Here is a 17674-nt window from a genome sequence, read left to right on the forward strand (position 1 = left end):
ACAGCAAGCACACTGGGGTAGGCGGAAGCGGGCGATGGTAAGCGGGGCCGGGAGCGGGCACAGATAGTAACACAGGCGGCAGTCGCACCCGCCCCGACACCGGCTTAGCTATCAACTGTTTAGCTCCGAACAGAGCACGCTTTGTATGCACTTCATATAGCTTAGCCTAAATTAATCTTCATGCAAAATATTAACACATATTAGAATACGATTGAGGTTCAACATTATTTTGTTACTTATCCTTTAAATACATAGACATGTGATAATATAACTAAAATTAGAAAAACTAAAACATTATATAACATATATATTAAGGAAACGAGAATGTATATAGTAAGTTAGATTTGTAGGGACATAACGCGTCGTTCCCTGGTGACGCACAAAGCCGAATGTAAGCCTGTTTGGATCGAACAAAGAACAAAACGAAAAATACCGGAGAAAATCAGCACGAGAATAAAAAGTCATATTATATATCAAATTACCCGCTTGTTTCCCGCCAATCGTATTTCAAAGGACGCCCATTTGGCTGATTGCGCCGCGTAACTCAATATTCTGTTTACGCTCGTTTACGCTTTTTTTAATTTTATATTGGAGCTCTTTGTTCAAACGACTGAACTGAGCATTGTGACATTATAATATGTGACTACTTTTGAAAATTATTTTAGCATTTATTATTATCATTTTAGCTTTTGCCCGCGACTCCGTCTGCGCGGAATTAAAAAAAATTATTAAGCTTAATTAGTAGCCTATGAGTTCTTCCAGACTATGTTCTAGCTCTATGCCAAATTTCACCAAGAGTTATAGTAGTAGTAGAGAGAGAGATAGAGATAGAGAAAGTAAAGCAGTAGAGTAAGCGCCTCGGCTCCATTATCTCAAACTAACTTCCTTAAGCCGTAAGCTCCGGCCGAAAGTGCTTAAGAAGTAAATTTCAACAAAGCTCTCCGGAATATGCAAATTAATTCTCACTTACAATACGAACATGTTCCAACTTATTTACGATACGATCAACTTAACTTATTACCAAGTTATTTAATCCAACCCGCGTATGTACAGACCAAATGTTAACTGAAATTCTATCCACGATTACATCTTAAGGAAAATTAAACTAAACCCTAATTTATTTGATTTTGTTATTGTATTTATTACTTTAATGTATACAAAGTTTTTATCCAAGTTCAGATATAAACAGAACCTGGATGCAAATTTTATTTCTATCTAACATCCGGCCTCCTGTGTTAATTGAATCTCACAACAAACCGGACTCAGGGACAGTGATTGCAATGCACACCTGCCATACATACACGTGAACAACATGTTTTATGTTTTATTTACGCTTGTCAATTTTTCTTACTCGTGTGTCGCTAACAAAGTGTTATTTGTTCGTGAAGTAATTCCATTAGTTTTGTTTTCCCTGTTCCTCACAATGGAAACAAATACACATTATTGAAAATATTTGTCTTTCTCAGCGTTTTTACTTTACGTTAATATTTTTTTTACATTCATCAGGCTGCGTCGCAATGTATACAATATAAGAAATAGGAAATTGAAATATTTTTGAGAGATATTGCGTTTTATAGAATACGGACTTGACTGAATAGCTTTAAAGATTTTTGTTGAAGTCATCGAAATGTATGTTCAAAATAAATGAAATTATTAATTTCTCAGACTTTCGCTATTGATAAAACACAAACATGTATCGAAAATATTATAACGACGTTTAGTTATTTATAATCTGTACTGATAATTCTGAAGCAATAGTTGTGGTGAACTTAACTGGGAATGACACGATGCAGCGGGCGGCTACGTGACGCGCTACGAGCCTCGCTACGTGCCCTACTACGTGAGATGCCACGAACCACGTTACGTGCCTGAAGGCAACGAAACAAACACGTTCACTTTAATATTTACTCTATTTAAGGAAAAATTGGCAAATATAGTTTTATATTTAATAACAAACCATAGTAAATAAATTTCTTTTTAAAGGAAATAAAGCTATGTTTATGTAGAGAGGAAAAATAACACAAGTATGTGACAGCTATAAAATACTCGATATTAATGTCGCGTCGTATTATTATTTCGCGATTATATATTACTACATATATGTAAAAGCATTGAAAAAAAAGAAAGAATGTATTAGAATACAAACGAGAACTTATTTGTCATTTGATGTACAAAATACATTTTTAATATCTTCGTATATTGTATGTCAATGTGTGAAAGCCAATAAACCAATATTATGTACCCGCGCACCGCGCCCCCCTCACCCCCGCTAAGTCTTCGATAACATACGAGGTGAAGTTACACCGTGTTACAACTCCGCGCTAATCCATTAATGTGTAGACTGGCATCTGCACACGCCCCCCCCAACCCCTCCCCCCTCCTCTCCGCCACAGCCTTGTTCTCTAACTCGCGTTATAGTTTGAAATACAAAGTTTAAGCTATGTTTTAATTACCTAGAATGAGACATTAGTATGAATGTGAGCACATTAACAGCTGACATTAGCTTTCGTTCCCTTTGAATTTGAGTTTATTTCGGTACCTAAATATAAATATTATTAATGTCTCTCAAATCCAACAAATAATCTGTGGCAATGATGGTTTCATGCACCAATCCCTCTCCTCCTCTCCTAGACGCTGTCCATTTGTTCTACCACCTGTTAATCGACCTCGGTGGCGTTTGCAACATTTTTTATTCGTTTCAGTTTTTAATAAGCTACAAGGCTATTTTTTGTGGCTATAAAAAGTTTTTTAAGAAAGTTCGGATGTTAAACTTTTTGAGAGTTTGTAAAAGAATTGTTTTAATTTATTTTTATTTAAATCAAATTCAAAAGAAAATGAATGAATATATATGATTGTCTAAATTGAAACGTCACTCGTCTGTATTGTATTGTACGAGTATGTACAAGATATAAGCGAATCCATTATTCAATTTGAGTGAAATGTTTGTGTTATCAAGCTGTGAGATTTATAAACTCAAATCAGGCTTCACGAGTAACGTTTCATTTCTTAATATTGTTGGACAAATATCCTCATCTTTATTACTATTTCTAATAAAGCAATTTTACACTAAATATCCAAATCCATGTATACTTAGAACTAGAAGAGCTATGATTACTTAGCTTCCAGTGTTGTACACTATGAATAGACGGAAACTAATGGGTTTCGTTAATAGTTTCTTGTATATGAATCTATATTTATTCTTACACGGTGGAGGTAGTGGGCGCCGGCGCCGGCGTACACCTGAGCACGTACTTATTAAATGATTTATTTCCACGTATTTCATAATTTAGCAAAGCATTTCCTTGTTCAGGCAGAGTGGCTCAGGAATTTATTACAAAACAAGCTAGCTGGAAATATTTGTTTAAACTAGTTTACATAGATATTGTTTGAAACAACTAGAAATGGCGATTAAAAACATATGCTGAAGCAATTTACGTGAAATATAGTATAAAAGGTTGACTCTATCTGTGTAACAAATTCGTCTAAATTGATTCTTTTATTTATTCGCATTGGAGGTTTTGTATTTTGAAGGGTAATTGTCTTGATTATTGGCAATATGTATTATATAAGTATATGAATCATTCTCAAATTTCTATTTTGAAGTATTTTTTGTTGTATCTTTAATTTCAACTTTCATCTGTAAATTACCATTGGAATGAAAGAAAAAACTGTTTTTGATCTTTAAAGGTTGGAAGTTATAAAAGTGAGTGATCTAGTTAAGTTAAGCCTTCTCGTTTATCTCCGTACTTGAGCATCCCGTTTATGTTAAAGAGAGCTTATCTCAACTTAATAAAGAGCTTTCAATGGATTTTTCCAATGAGATTATATTTCTCTTTGCATCCTTTGATTTTAATGTTTGGGTTTTTTTATATTTTATATAGATATATAGTTAGAGTGCATTATAATATTTCCGCGATCGGACAGTGTAGGTTAATTTAATAAGGTCACATTGAGTTGTGTCTCTTGCCACATTTATATTTGTATAGCACTGTACATGAATGTTAACAGACACCTCGTTACACATGACATATCGTGTGTAGATACATATGTACATAATAAGTACAGTATGTAAATATGTGTGACCGCAGCCCCGGGGCCAGCATTCGGTCTAATTACATTACCTCAGCTTAATTCTCATTTGAAACCGAACTAATTACTCAGAACTCAGAACCTTTCCCCGTCACTCCGTCACCCCACCACCCTCTCCCACTGTGCGGTACTATTTTTTAACAAAAAAACATTTTACTCAGTGGCATTCTTGTGTAAGTTTTTCTTACATATTATTAAACATTATATTTTATAACCGGACTACTTCATTAGTAATTACGAATAGAGTATGAGAGTAATAGAGAAATAGAGTACGAGAAGTATATCACTTGTTATCAGGTTTATTGCACCTAAAAACCATATTATATTTTTATGTATTGACAGAATTAAAAAAAAACAATTAAAGAGACCTGAAGCAAAAAAAAGCTATTGACTATTGGATATTCCACAGTTAATCAAATCAATATGAAAGCAATTGAATTACTCTTGTGATATAATACTTATCGCTGTGTGTTCCTTCACCAGAATGTTTGCTGCTGCAAAAACAGAGGATTGAATAATTTGCAAAGTTTGTTCTGCGCACGTTGGTCCTTGTTTTCAATACGTCTGTTGTAGAGGTAGTGATATACCGCAAGAGTTTGCGCGCCGCAATTATCGCCAACAACTTTGTTATTTATTGTTTAAAGTTATGAATGTTTTATTCGCTGTAGTCGGCGCTGTAGTCGGTGCGCCCCCCGCTGCGGCGCTTCTATAACCGGCTACGCGTTGTTAGAGAAAGGAGCAAATTACTGAAAATAAATTTAATACAATTTGAGGGTTGAGAAAATGACATATATTTTATTACATATATTTTAATACAAGTATTTGAATATCTCTAATATAGAACAAATAGGTTTTGATGAATTGCTTATTCCAGTAAAATTGTTTGTTAAAACAATGAGTATGAACTGAGCATAACGCAAAACCGATAAAACGAAGCAAATTTATCATTTAAAAAACCGCTGTTATCATAATTTTATGGTAGTATTGTAAAGCCCATTTTTTCCTATAAAAGTAACTAAAGGTGAAAAATGACGTTCGTTGTAATCAAATCGTCTAAACAGTTGGGCCACTTTAGAAGCTGCTCCGAAATCCGAGCACTTCGCAATGCGATTGTAGCGAAGGCTTCAGTTAACGAGGTCACGTGCACTCGATGTTATTTAACCACCGACTGAGCGCCGAGAGGATTTACTGCACCACGCCGAGCCGAGCCGCGCCGCGCCGCCAACGAAAACACTCGCCAAAATGGCCACTGGGTTTTTTCTTTTCCATTTTACATTAAATGTTATGCCGCAGTCGCCCGCTTTCATTTGGATATGAATTTAATTAAATATAAGTCTCGTAAACGACAGCCAGCATCGTCCAAAAAAATAGTAAGGTAACATCAAAATTAAATTGTTAAATGTAGTATACAGTTATGTTTATTGAAGTAAAGTGTATTTGGGACACATAAGCGAATGTTATTCCATGAGATAATGAAGTTCTTAAGCAATTAATGGATTCTTTACATTATGTGGAGTTTGAACAAATAACTAATTAGAGCGGCGCTGTGTGTGCAACAAAAGAGGCTGCGCTCACCTCCGCTCACCTCCGCCGCTGATAAATTGCAGGGTTTTGTTCGATTCTTGCTTTGTATCCACTGATCCGTAAGTACGGTGAATATTGGTAGCGTTGCAACATTAGAGAGCAATGGACCGCTCTACGGCGATTGTAAAGAAATTGCACGCCTCATGTATATATTGTTGTTGCGCGGCGCACGATTAGCATTGAGTACATACGCTGATGTTTAGCGAAACATTTATACGAGTACAACCGCCACAAAAACTTTTATTGCTAATTATCTAGTTACATGCGGAAAAGTCATACAATTGTTTACTCCGTAATAATTGACATTTTATTCCGTGTAAATAAAATAAATTGAATTCTAAGCAAAGAAAGTATAACTCAATTGCAATTGAAATGGTAACCAGCAAACACAATTTAACTTGAGCGACCGCAGCGCACCTCGCCTTCTGTGCGGCCCGCGTTCTCCCCGCGCACACTCCGCGTCGCCACCGCGTCGCCCCCTCGTCGCCCTCTCGTCGCCCGGACGCTACGTAATTAGCTGCTTCCCTTTTGCTAACAACATTAATTCCTGTTCAATTCGCAGTTTTAACCGTGAAATAGAATTGTACTTACAAATAATAACTCGAATTGTTGTTTTCTTTCGATTTAACTTGAGGAAGTTGTACTCGTAGTACTTTAACCACAAATGTTATTCCTGGCATTGTCAACAAGAACGATCTGAAATTGAATAACAATTCAAATGTCAACAAATTTTACGAGCGTCTAGAATTGCCGACTTTTTTAACTTTGTTATATTGTCATAAAAATGAGGTTGCTCTGCTCGCCTTTAACATTCATAAACTTAAGTATAACTCAAGTATTGTTTTTATTAATTACAATGTTTTAACTGATGCCTTAATAGTAAAAGTTTATTTATACAATAAAGTGACAATAACGTGTTAAAATAAATGTGGTCGCTGGCAGTAGCAATAATATAACACATAACTAATAGCAATCAATAACATTTTACTAAATTACAAGTTCAACACGAGAATTATGCAACTGAATTCTCGTGAGAAATGAAGAGGGATTAGTGCATTAGCGCAGGTTAATATGGAGCGTTTGTTTTGAAATGATATGTAGCAGTTTACGCTTAAATATAAAGCCTCATCATACAAGCGTCGTGCGCTAATAATTTCCGATTAAAGTCGTTATCGGCGCGGACAAAGCGGCGCGGCGCATTGTGCGGCATATTAGTGCACCCCCCTGCACACGCCGAGCCTCCCGCGATATACTGCCTGACAGTAAACAATATGCATATTCAACTAAATGCTATTTGCAATTATAATTAAACTACTAATATTTTTAATAGAAATCAAATGGATTCAGTCTAGATAAATTTTATTTATTTCATATCAAATAACTTACTCGAAAGTTCTTTAGTTCTTCAACAAACAAAACAACTGATTAAAACGAACCGCAAACTATTCCAAGTTTGATTATTGCCTCGAAGGATAACACACAATTTCCGTTAGAACTGCCTCACCGCGCCGCCCCCCTACCCCCGCCGCCCCCGCCGCCTGCGTACACAGCTTATTGTGTCTTTTGAATATTGACTCTTCTCAAATAGGGACTAAGTAATACAGATTGAATAATATTCAACGATATAGATTTGAATATAAGTGGAAAGATTAAGTACAAAGTGCCGTAATTACGTTTTAGGATTTTATGTGTACCTACATTTATTCGACGGTGAAGGATAAGATCGTGATGCAACCTGCACATATCGGCGAACCTATTCAATAATATGTATGTAGTCAACCAACTAGTACTGGGCCAGAGATTACTATGGCTGATCCGATATCCTCGATGAGGACGACAACTAAACGGTGAGTGATCAATGATATAATATGAAAGGAATTATTGCGGTGACTTGAAGCTGTACTATTTTGTTACCTCCACTGAAATGGGAGAAGTTTGCATCGTGTCGGTAAATCCGGCCAGCCAATGCGCTGCTAAATCTCAACTATCGGATCAACTGAAAATTGTTTCCTAACATTGTCACGAACAATGTCCTATCAGCGAAACTTCGCCTGTGCTGCTACCAAATTGATTAAGCGACGTGTTAAATACTTGCAATATAAACTATTTCTTAAACATTTTAGTGAAAATATGTTTTTCTACATATTTTGTGTATTGCCAGTGGAAACTTACTGTGAGGCAATAGAACTAGTGATCCGGTGGTTGTTAATACTTTTATAAGATGAAAAGGTTCGCTGATAACGTTACTAAGCCGTAGAGTTGCAGCGTGGACGTGGACGTGGACGTGATTATCTCTCTTTGTAGTCGCATCGTGACTTTGTGTTCCGCCAGCGCTGGTGGCGGTGGTGTCGCGGACCGTGAAATTGAGTTCCACTTCCTGATAAACGCTTTTGAACAAATGCGATATCCTTTCAAGCTTCCCCATAATGTTTTTTCACACTTTATTACAAATTAAAACTTTATATTGGATTGGATGCGTTTTTTTCAACGAATCGAACCAAGTTTTAGGGTCTTATCTTCCTTAACGCAAAGTACTTTATTATTGTCTCGGTGGTTCAAGTACCTCCGATAAAAGAACCAAATTCGAACAGTACAATCTAAAATTCAAAATGATTGTACAATAATATTACAAAGTTTAAAAAATGAGAAAAAAAATCGTATTGACCCCGACGTGATTTGAACACGCAACCTTCTGATCTGGAGTCAGACGCGCTACCGTTGCGCCACGGAGTCCTTGCATCCTTATAGCAAAAGATAGTTTGTATCTCATCTTATTATATTGTTAAATTTATTGTAAAATTTGCTTTCTATTGTTTTATAGTTAGATAAATAAAACGCGTCCTTTTTATTATTTGTATTTTCCTAAAATATCAAGCGGTTTCAAATGCGGTAATTTTTTTTAAAGCTGGTAAACAAGCCAGAGGCCATCTGAATTCACCGAAATAGTGAAGGAACCGTTGCCCATAGATATCTGCAAAGACGCATAGAAGGAGAATGTCAATATATATCATAGTGATTCTTATAAAAACTTTTACCAGCCATAACTAAACGGAGCCATCGAAGATGTCTTGATCGAATAAAAGCATTAAAATAACTTGACGTCCAGCAAAGCTTTAAAATCTTTTTAATGGGTTTTTTACTCTTCTTTATTTTCACATTAAAAGTGGAAAGTCCATTTATAGAGCGCGCTGCAACGAGCTCCATTAAACTGACAAACGGAAGAACTTTGCTCTGAGCCGCCGCCGTCGAACTAAAACAATTACGCACACAGAGGAACTGTCATAGGGAACATTATAACTATACTAATAAATTTCTCACAGCAATCGAGCCTTCTGTACTTTAAACATTACAAAATTAGGTCGCACACACAGCACAGTAGCTGCACACAACTGCACACAGACAATACAGGTAAGAGAGGTCAGTAGCGAGAGAGTTAATTAGAGACATCTTTTGTTCTGTGTAATATTAATGTGCTAGATGTTAAACCTTTACTGCTCGTAAACATTTGTCCAAAAAAATTGGTGGTTCTTCATTTTGCGGTTGTATATTATAATTATTTATTTATTTATGAAATATTTAAAGAGATGATATTTTATCACGAGAAAAGTTTTAATTTATTATTAAAAACATAAAGAAAGAACTCTGAAAACTCTTTTATATTGCACTTGTTGGATGAAATTTTCTTGTTATGATAACATCATTCAAAATAAAAGAACTTTTGAAACTCGTTTAAAAATTAAAAAGAAAAGTGTTCGTTAAGCTGAGTCAGCATGATGCCGTATCTTATATCAGGAGGAGGCGTCGGCGAAGGCATTCAAACTTTTTCATGTAAATGTTAGCGATCGCGCCGCGTCATCGCGTCCGCCTCAGATAACGCCGGCGCGACGGCCGGCTTTTATAACGCACCTCCACTGCCCGCGCTTCTCTGATAACGCTTCTTTAGCTCGTTTAATTATTATCACAAACTTCGTCATAAACCATTATTATACTCTTTTGAAATTATGAAACACTGAAATCTATTATTACGAAAAACACCTAAGTAATCGTAGCATTTAAAATCCGTAAAGGTAAAGTAGACATCGTGATTTTCTCTGTATATTTATTCTTGTTATATAGTTTCAATATTAAAAGTTACATGAAACAGAATATGAACTAAGTAAAAAGAGCATATCTCTTTTGTTTACCAAAGTGTTAGTTTTCATTTGTTATGTATCGGTGTCAGCGGCTGTCATGTGATACATAGACATACATATGATGAAATAAATTGCATATTTTACATAACAAGTTGTACTTATTATATCAAGAAAACTTTTCCATTCATTAAACCAAATACATTTATATACATACTTGTTTATGTTTACATCAAATAAAAAATAATTCGGACTTAACTGAACCGAAGAGCTGATAATTCGTGAAAATACGGAGACACCAAAAACTCTATATTTGCGAGTTGTGCATATGTATATACGAGACGAGCAGGTATATCGTGTGTGTTTTTGAACATTTTTTCTTGTTTCCATTCGCTAGCGGATGCAAACATGTCCATTACTTGTTGGCTTATTGCAGGACAAACAAAAAACGTACATAGCGTGACGCGGACAACGTGACGCAGGCAGCGTGACGTGAGCAGTGTACCGCTATGTTCTCGACCCGATGGTCAGCTTGTGACTATTGACTATGGTACGCGGCGGCGGTACACAAAAGCTGCGGAAGTCATATTTTTGACTACACACAGTTGTTTTAGACGCTTTGTTTACTTTTTTACAGTTTTTTCGACAGCCTTCTCACTTTTGTAGCATATTTTTGTCTGCATGCCGCGTCTGTTTATTTTTCAAAATTTAAGCTTCTGTTACGTAGTCGATATTGAATATACTTGATATGTAACTTTACTTCTTACTTGTAATATAACTACTGAAATATTTAACTGATCTGTGAGAATTATAGAAAAGCATAATGTAAATGAAAATGAAATGTGACTTGCTGGTGATTTGACTACTGTATACTTAGTGCCGTATGGCTCATTACCACCATTTATTCCCTTTGAATGGTTACTGAACATTTTCCTAATATTATGACTAAGTATTAAGTAGTGATTTCTGTCGTCCGCTTCTTTACATGAAAAGGCATAAGCAATGTATTCGCAGTCAGTGTTTGTTGGGAATCGTCGTCGTCGGCATCAAACATCGACAATATTTCTCTACTAGCCGTGGTACCGCTGCGCTGGCCTGCAGCCAGGAAATGTTATCACAATATATTCTTATTCTCTATATTATGTTCATTGTAATACTATTCAATGGAAATTTTCATTGTAAATCAATGTGGAGCCGACATAAATACTTTACGATTGTTTTAAAAATACTTTCAAGTCAGTAAGTAGGTAAGTTTAATTTAAACAGTGCAATTATATGACAAAATACATTTGTGGTATATGTGATGTGATACACTTCGAACACTTCAGTGAACAGTCGACGTGAAAGCAAAGAAACTGAGAGTAATGTATCATTTTTATACTTCCAGGAGATAATAAAAGTGAAGAAGCGTCGCTTCGCTGCGCTCCGAGAACTCGACCAAATCAAAACCACGCCGCAAAAGATGACTGCCACCGCTACCAGAGAAATTGCTTCCTTGTTCAATCTTCGAAGATTACTTTTTCTATATTGTCATTCAATCACGAACAATACTTCTTTGTTTTTACAATTTCTTTCCTCGTAACAATGAAAATATCACGCAATTGGTTAGAAATTCATTGCAACAGTTCGATAGAGCGTTAGCGTCACAGAGATATGTATGTCTACATACAAATTGTAAATGCATCTGATGTTTGTTTAGTTCTGTTGTGTTTTAGTGAAATTAATAACGTATTATAAATATTATTTACGCTTCTAGAATTTCTAATAAAGCTTAAGGTAATGAGCAATTTGTATGCGAGGATGTGACGTCATCAGCATATGCGGGTGCAGCCGCGCAAGCCGTTAGCTCACGAAAACGCGTACACCTCCATCACAAAGAAACTGAAACAACTATTTAGACTAATCAAGGATAACTATTAGGTATCTGAAAAGTAATTTTGTTGTCAGAAGTGGGATTCGAACCGACGCTCACAGAAGTGGACTGCGACCTGAACGCAGCGCCTTGGACCGCTCGGCCATCCTGACGTTATATTTAATAGTTCATTATACTACCCAATATTACCTAACTTGGTGACTAAATTTTATATGAACATACATACGCATGTGAGAGATTTATTAAAACTTAACGATATTTATGATACATTCAAGTCAAATCAAATATTTATAAACATAGGTACAATTGACAGAGAAATTGCTCCATCGACGAGGACCTTAGTTCTTAAATTTCCAACAATAATTAAAACGTAGCTTTTGATATTAAAACAAGATTTAAATCTTATATGTTATTTATATTAGCAATTGCTTTACCCGAAAACATGTTCTTTGCTAGTGCGGCGGTGAAGCGGTGGAGCAGCGCGGCGGGGAAGTGGCGATGTGGAGCTGCGGCGGCCGGAGAGAGATTGCAAGCCGTGAATTAATTATCCATTCAGCATCGGCACAGTAGACATGTAGACATGTAGACATGTGAAATGTTTGTTTATTCAGTGTCTATTTATACAAAGTTTGTGTTCCCGCTGCCGGGGCACGGGGCACGAGGCATGGGGCACGAGGCACGGGACACGGGGCGTGTAAGAACGCTCTGGCATTAAATATTAACAGGCATCCGGGATCTGCCGCAATGTCTTAGTGATGTATGTGGTTGTTTTGCTTCTCAGTTTGTGCTTTCTGTTATGTTGTTAATAAATAAAAATAAAAAAAAACTTTTTAGCTAACTTATTTATGTGTGCTTACAAATAAACAAAAAACCAAACGATCTACTTTTCATAGCGACAGTTTAAAATTTGTCCATTTATAAATTCATGTGCTCAACAAAACACGTTGAAAAAGATTCGCTTTACCAGCGAGCAGTGGAGACACGTCCCGTGTATTTATTTAAGCAGTCATTTTCTGCTCGACAACACGTGTCCCGCTTATTTCTCCCCTCTCAAGAGAATAAACAATATTTTTCTAGTTTGCGATGCGACGAAACAACGGAGAAATATTTTCAAAGGCAGCGAACTAACAATATTCACAGCGCCAGCGCCTGAGAGCGCGCTTTGACGACGTTAACTTTATCGCACCAAAATCTGCAATAAAATATTTCTACTGAGAAATATCAACTTTGTCTAGACAATACTGTTAGGTGCACATAAGTATATTTAGCAATACTTCAATAAAGCAATATGATGGAATAATGATAAATAGTTAAAGAAAGTCTGTGTCCAAATATGTTGCTTCGTTCGTTCGTACTTAGAGAGGTCATCAAATGTAAGTAAATGTCATATCAAATATAATGAGAACTAACCAGTGTTAACAACATATGGATATTGTATCATCTACGAGTATATTAGGACAACTCTGTTACTTAAAGTAAATATAAGTAATATAAAACGTTTTATCAAAATAGAAAACTAGAAAATATACTAGTTTAAGTGCAGAAAAGATAGAAGCGAAATCTCTTAAAATATCAAGTTATTTTTGCGATGTTCGTAAGTTAGCTCCCCGTCGGGGCCGATATTGACTCCCGATGCTGCAGGAAGCAAATATACGGCGAGACCTGACGCCGTCGTAGATGTTGACTCTCAGGGGGCGCTGCAAACACACGACCGCTTTCTACGCGTTCTCTATTTTAAACTTGCACAATTAAAAATACGAACAACAATAGCAGACTATTTCCATGTCAGTTTTATAATATTTCTTTTTACTGTATCAGTTCACAACAGTTTCAAATTTGACTGTAACGTGTGCGTTGCGACTTTCAGGCAACATTTTCACAGCGAGTGTGATAATACTTATATTTTTACAAAGCTTCGTAATGGGCAACATTTATTAGCATCAACAAAAGTCAGGAGCTGTCGATAAAAGACTCCTCGTTCTTTTGAAGTCTCAAAGAGTAATCTCCGAGTGATAGAATAAGGAAACAATTTCGTTGCTTCAAGTTACCTTTTATGTTGTTTTGATTAATCCTCATCTTTGTCTCGTTCCCGCGCTTTGTTTATTTAATGGAGAATTCTCCACAGACGTCCAACGTCAATAGTGATTCCAAGCTGACATTTTATCATCATATCATTTCTTTCTGTTGAAAATTCTTTATAAAATGTAAATAAATTTTCAATAACCGCTTAATATAGTAAATGTTATTTCATTTCAATTATTTTTTGTGTCATTAATTAGCGGTGTATGTGTGCGTGTGTGTGTGTGTGTGTGTGTGTGCCTGCTAACTTATTAGGATGTTGTTTTTTACTACGAATTTTATTTGTTTTGCAATTACTTGTTATTGTATTCTTAAATAAAGAATATGAATGCCGCAGCGTTATTTATACAGCTGACTGTATATCTCTCTGCACCGTCTGTTTCTTCTCTTGTCTGGTAATCCGACTACAAAGGGAACTGTAACAACAGCACCGTTTTTGAATGAAACATTAATATAATAGCCGTTTTCACAACGTTTAGGTGGCAGTACAGTGTCGCCCCCCCCCCCTCCCCTCTCTCCCCTCACCCCGTGCGACGCGCGCTCCGTAGTGCTGCATTCGAGCGCTCAGTAAACATGTATGCTATTCAATGTAAACAATATTTCATAAACAACCTTCAAACGTATCAGTGATTTCTTTCAACTATCTCTGCTTGTGTGAACAAACATAAACTCCTCTACCGAACTGACCTGATATTTTGTTTTTATATTAGTTTTATTGTATTGTTTGGAAAATAGCATTTTATAAAAAATGATAAGTTGTAAGTGTTCACGTAACTTTAGTGTTAAATAAGGTGAACATTTTGATAGGACGAGGCAATATCAGAGACTTGTGGCGAGGTGCGAACCGCAATTAGTGTAATTTGCGACCCCAGCCTCGGTCCGTGCCGTGCCATGTACTCTACACAATATCAGCACGATTGTTGCTGTGGTTTTCGCCTTATATTAATTTAAAAAATGTAATAAAAATAACTGTAAATATCTTTAAATGTTTTACTGCAATTAAATAACCTCGTTATTAATTACTAAGTGATGCTATTAATGGCTCTTAACTAAGTCATCTTGTGTTACATAATCTACCTTTTAGTTCAATTAAGTCCAATTAGAGAACCTAATTAGCGTAACATCTGCATTAAAACTTTAATATCTAATTCAGTTAATTATTTTATTAATCTGTTTCATTATAGAATCAAACTATGTCTTGTATATTGCGGTTTGTAGTGTTCAAATTGTAGTGAATAAAGAATTTGTTGTTTCTGTTTATAATGTTAGATGTTGTCGATTTTTTTATAAAAACTGCCGTTGTCCGCATAATCAAATGTGTAACCAATGCTATATATAGTAGCAGTTAAGTTGACAAGCTTCTTGCTGAGCCTAGTTAAAAGAAAATAAACAACAAAACCGAACAAGAAACAAAAGTAATAAAAAGATACAGAAGAATTTATAAAAGTTACAACGTGTTGTTTTATTATCTCTTGTCTTGTTCATTTCAAGTAAAGCGTATAATGTAATAAAAAGTTAACTGAAACAAAACACAAGAAAAATAAAGAAAAACTCATAGCGGTGTGTAAATATACATGGTTTGGTGGCGAGGTGATAAAATCGAGAAAAATTTGTTAGCAAAATGGCACCATTTGGTGCAGGTCCAAGATTTTTAGAGAATCGCTGCCCGTGCTCCGTTCTGCATACATACATAGCATTCTCTTGTCAACAAGATCGACCGTGTTGATAGACTTTTGTACAATCAGCAGTGATATATACGTAAATGGTAGGAAAGTAGAACGACCTCTGCATACAATATGGAGTTTTGATAGTTAACTACGGTAATAATTATAATTTACATTATAAAAAACGAAAGGGCAACGAGTCTGTCATAGTCAATATTGTTAATTTATTGAAGCTATTAATTTTTCCTCCGACAGCACGCTTCAGAATTCCACAAAGTTCTAGGTTTAATCAATTTAAATAACATTGTGACAGGCTCCGTGGCGCAACGGTAGCGCGTCTGACTCCAGATCAGAAGGTTGCGTGTTCAAATCACGTCGGGGTCAAACTACTTTTTGATCATAAGAATAAACAGCAAAGAAAACACTGTATTACTTACTAAACTTTTATTTTGAACATCCAATCTCTATATGGTTATTGTTAGTATTATTGTCCTGCAAACACGTTGATACGTGACCGAAAGTTTTAATAAAACATGGCAAGAAAGTATTCATCAAACGATTCATTCCGAGAATTGTGATTTTATAACTACAATGTTTGCTTTGACGCTACAAATAGAATGTTGGAATACAGTTTATGGATAACTTTTTCTCAGAAATTCAACAGTCAAGTAATCCGAAGTTCCCATCGCGTGAAACATACCGTTTTGTAAATTATATATTCTACAGCAGTGGTGCGACCCGGCTCGAGTCCCTCGTAGAACATAAAGCGAGGCTTAATCGTCGTCCCACATAATAACACTCCAACCCTTTGGTTTCCTAAAGCTCTAGTTATCTAAATGTTGACCAATATTTATTATAAACTAAAGTAATACCTGTAACAATATTGTGACACAGTAATTGTGTCCAGGAAATACGGGATCAAAGGGAAATTGCGCCGCGTCCCGCCGCCGCGCCTGCCTCGGAGTATAATCAAACTAGTAATAGTTTGCGGTTCGTTTTAATCAGTTGTTTCATTTGTGTTGATACCGAGCCCGAGCTGCGGACTGCTTGCTGCTCCTCTCTCTCTGCCCAATGCTTTGCATTAGACAGATTAAACAGACTGCTCTATAAATTTACATTGATTGTCATTTAATTAGTCCTGTTTGAATTTAAAGTTATGTCGAATACATGTAGTAGGAGAGGGGAGGACAGACTCGTATACAAGTCGCTGTGAGTACATGAGTTACACTCGGTCAGATGTTTACGTGATAACAAGATCTTCTGTAACATTGTTATGAAGTTAGATAATAAGGGAGATTGATACAGATTGTAATGAATAATTCCTGTATAAGTGATATAATTTCGCGTCGATCCATCAATTTGTGAGATGTGATATGGCGCGGGCGGGAAAAGTTTGTTGGACACGACATTGTTCGGTGATTAATGTTAGACAAAAGTTTTTAGTTGATCCAATAGTTTAGGGCCGCAATAGATTAACAAAAACTCGTCGGTAACTTTTCTCATTTTCCAGGATCGAGTAAAAACGCTGACGAGATTTAACGAAGTTGTGATATTTGTACAGTGCTATGTTACTGTTGTCAATGAATTTAACGACTTCGTAGAATTGTGTCACCAGATTCACTTGACAACATATGCAGTATGTACATACATATTTTTATACCATTCTAAGTTAACTTTTTACATAATGAAACACAAAAGGCAGTAAGGTATTCAGTAATATTTTACGCTGAGTTAACTCCACTCAACTTTATTAGATAGCTGCAATCAACTTTTTTACAGCGCGAGTATGAAGTTATGACTTGTGTAAATCCAAGTCGATCGTAAAATAGTCCGGACCAATCAGCAGCTTGTTTTACAGTCGCTGTCGGAGCGGATACCTCCGCGGATAGGCGGCGCCACCTCCGCGGGGACTCACAAATGTCTACCTGCCTTTTCTATATACTTAATCAAATTTAATATTTCAATATCTATTGTGTCACTATCAATGGAAAGTAAATTTTTATACAATCACTAGCGATTACTAATTTTTAGTAAATCTACTATTCTACGGCTGATGAATCTGTTTGCGTAAGATAATGTATGTTTGTGTTATTTAAAGAAGTGTTGACTGCAGTGATGAGATCTGTATATTGTATAAAAACATTGTATCGAATATCGTCTGGAAAGAAGCCAGCCTCTGTATGTAAATATTGTTGATAGCATTGTTACGTTGTTGTGTTTGCAGATACGAGGCTTACGACGACGCACAGACACAC

The 17674-nt window shown here is 36.0% G+C and overlaps 3 non-coding genes across 3 annotated transcripts; 1 reads left to right on the forward strand and 2 right to left on the reverse strand.

Moving 5' to 3' along the window:
* Positions 1-8334: 8334 nt before the first annotated feature.
* On the reverse strand, positions 8335-8406 carry TRNAW-CCA (transfer RNA tryptophan (anticodon CCA)). Its single transcript has one exon. It is a non-coding gene; the product is annotated as a tRNA-Trp (tRNA).
* A 3338-nt stretch (positions 8407-11744) lies between these two features.
* Positions 11745-11828, reverse strand: TRNAL-CAG (transfer RNA leucine (anticodon CAG)). Its single transcript has one exon. It is a non-coding gene; the product is annotated as a tRNA-Leu (tRNA).
* Positions 11829-15731: 3903 nt separating this feature from the next.
* TRNAW-CCA (transfer RNA tryptophan (anticodon CCA)) lies at positions 15732-15803 on the forward strand. The gene has a single exon. It is a non-coding gene; the product is annotated as a tRNA-Trp (tRNA).
* The last annotated feature ends 1871 nt before the right edge of the window (positions 15804-17674 follow it).

This window comes from Papilio xuthus, unplaced genomic scaffold, assembly GCF_000836235.2.
Source record: "Papilio xuthus unplaced genomic scaffold, Pxut_1.1 DF828585.1, whole genome shotgun sequence".
Lineage (NCBI taxonomy): Eukaryota > Metazoa > Arthropoda > Insecta > Lepidoptera > Papilionidae > Papilio > Papilio xuthus.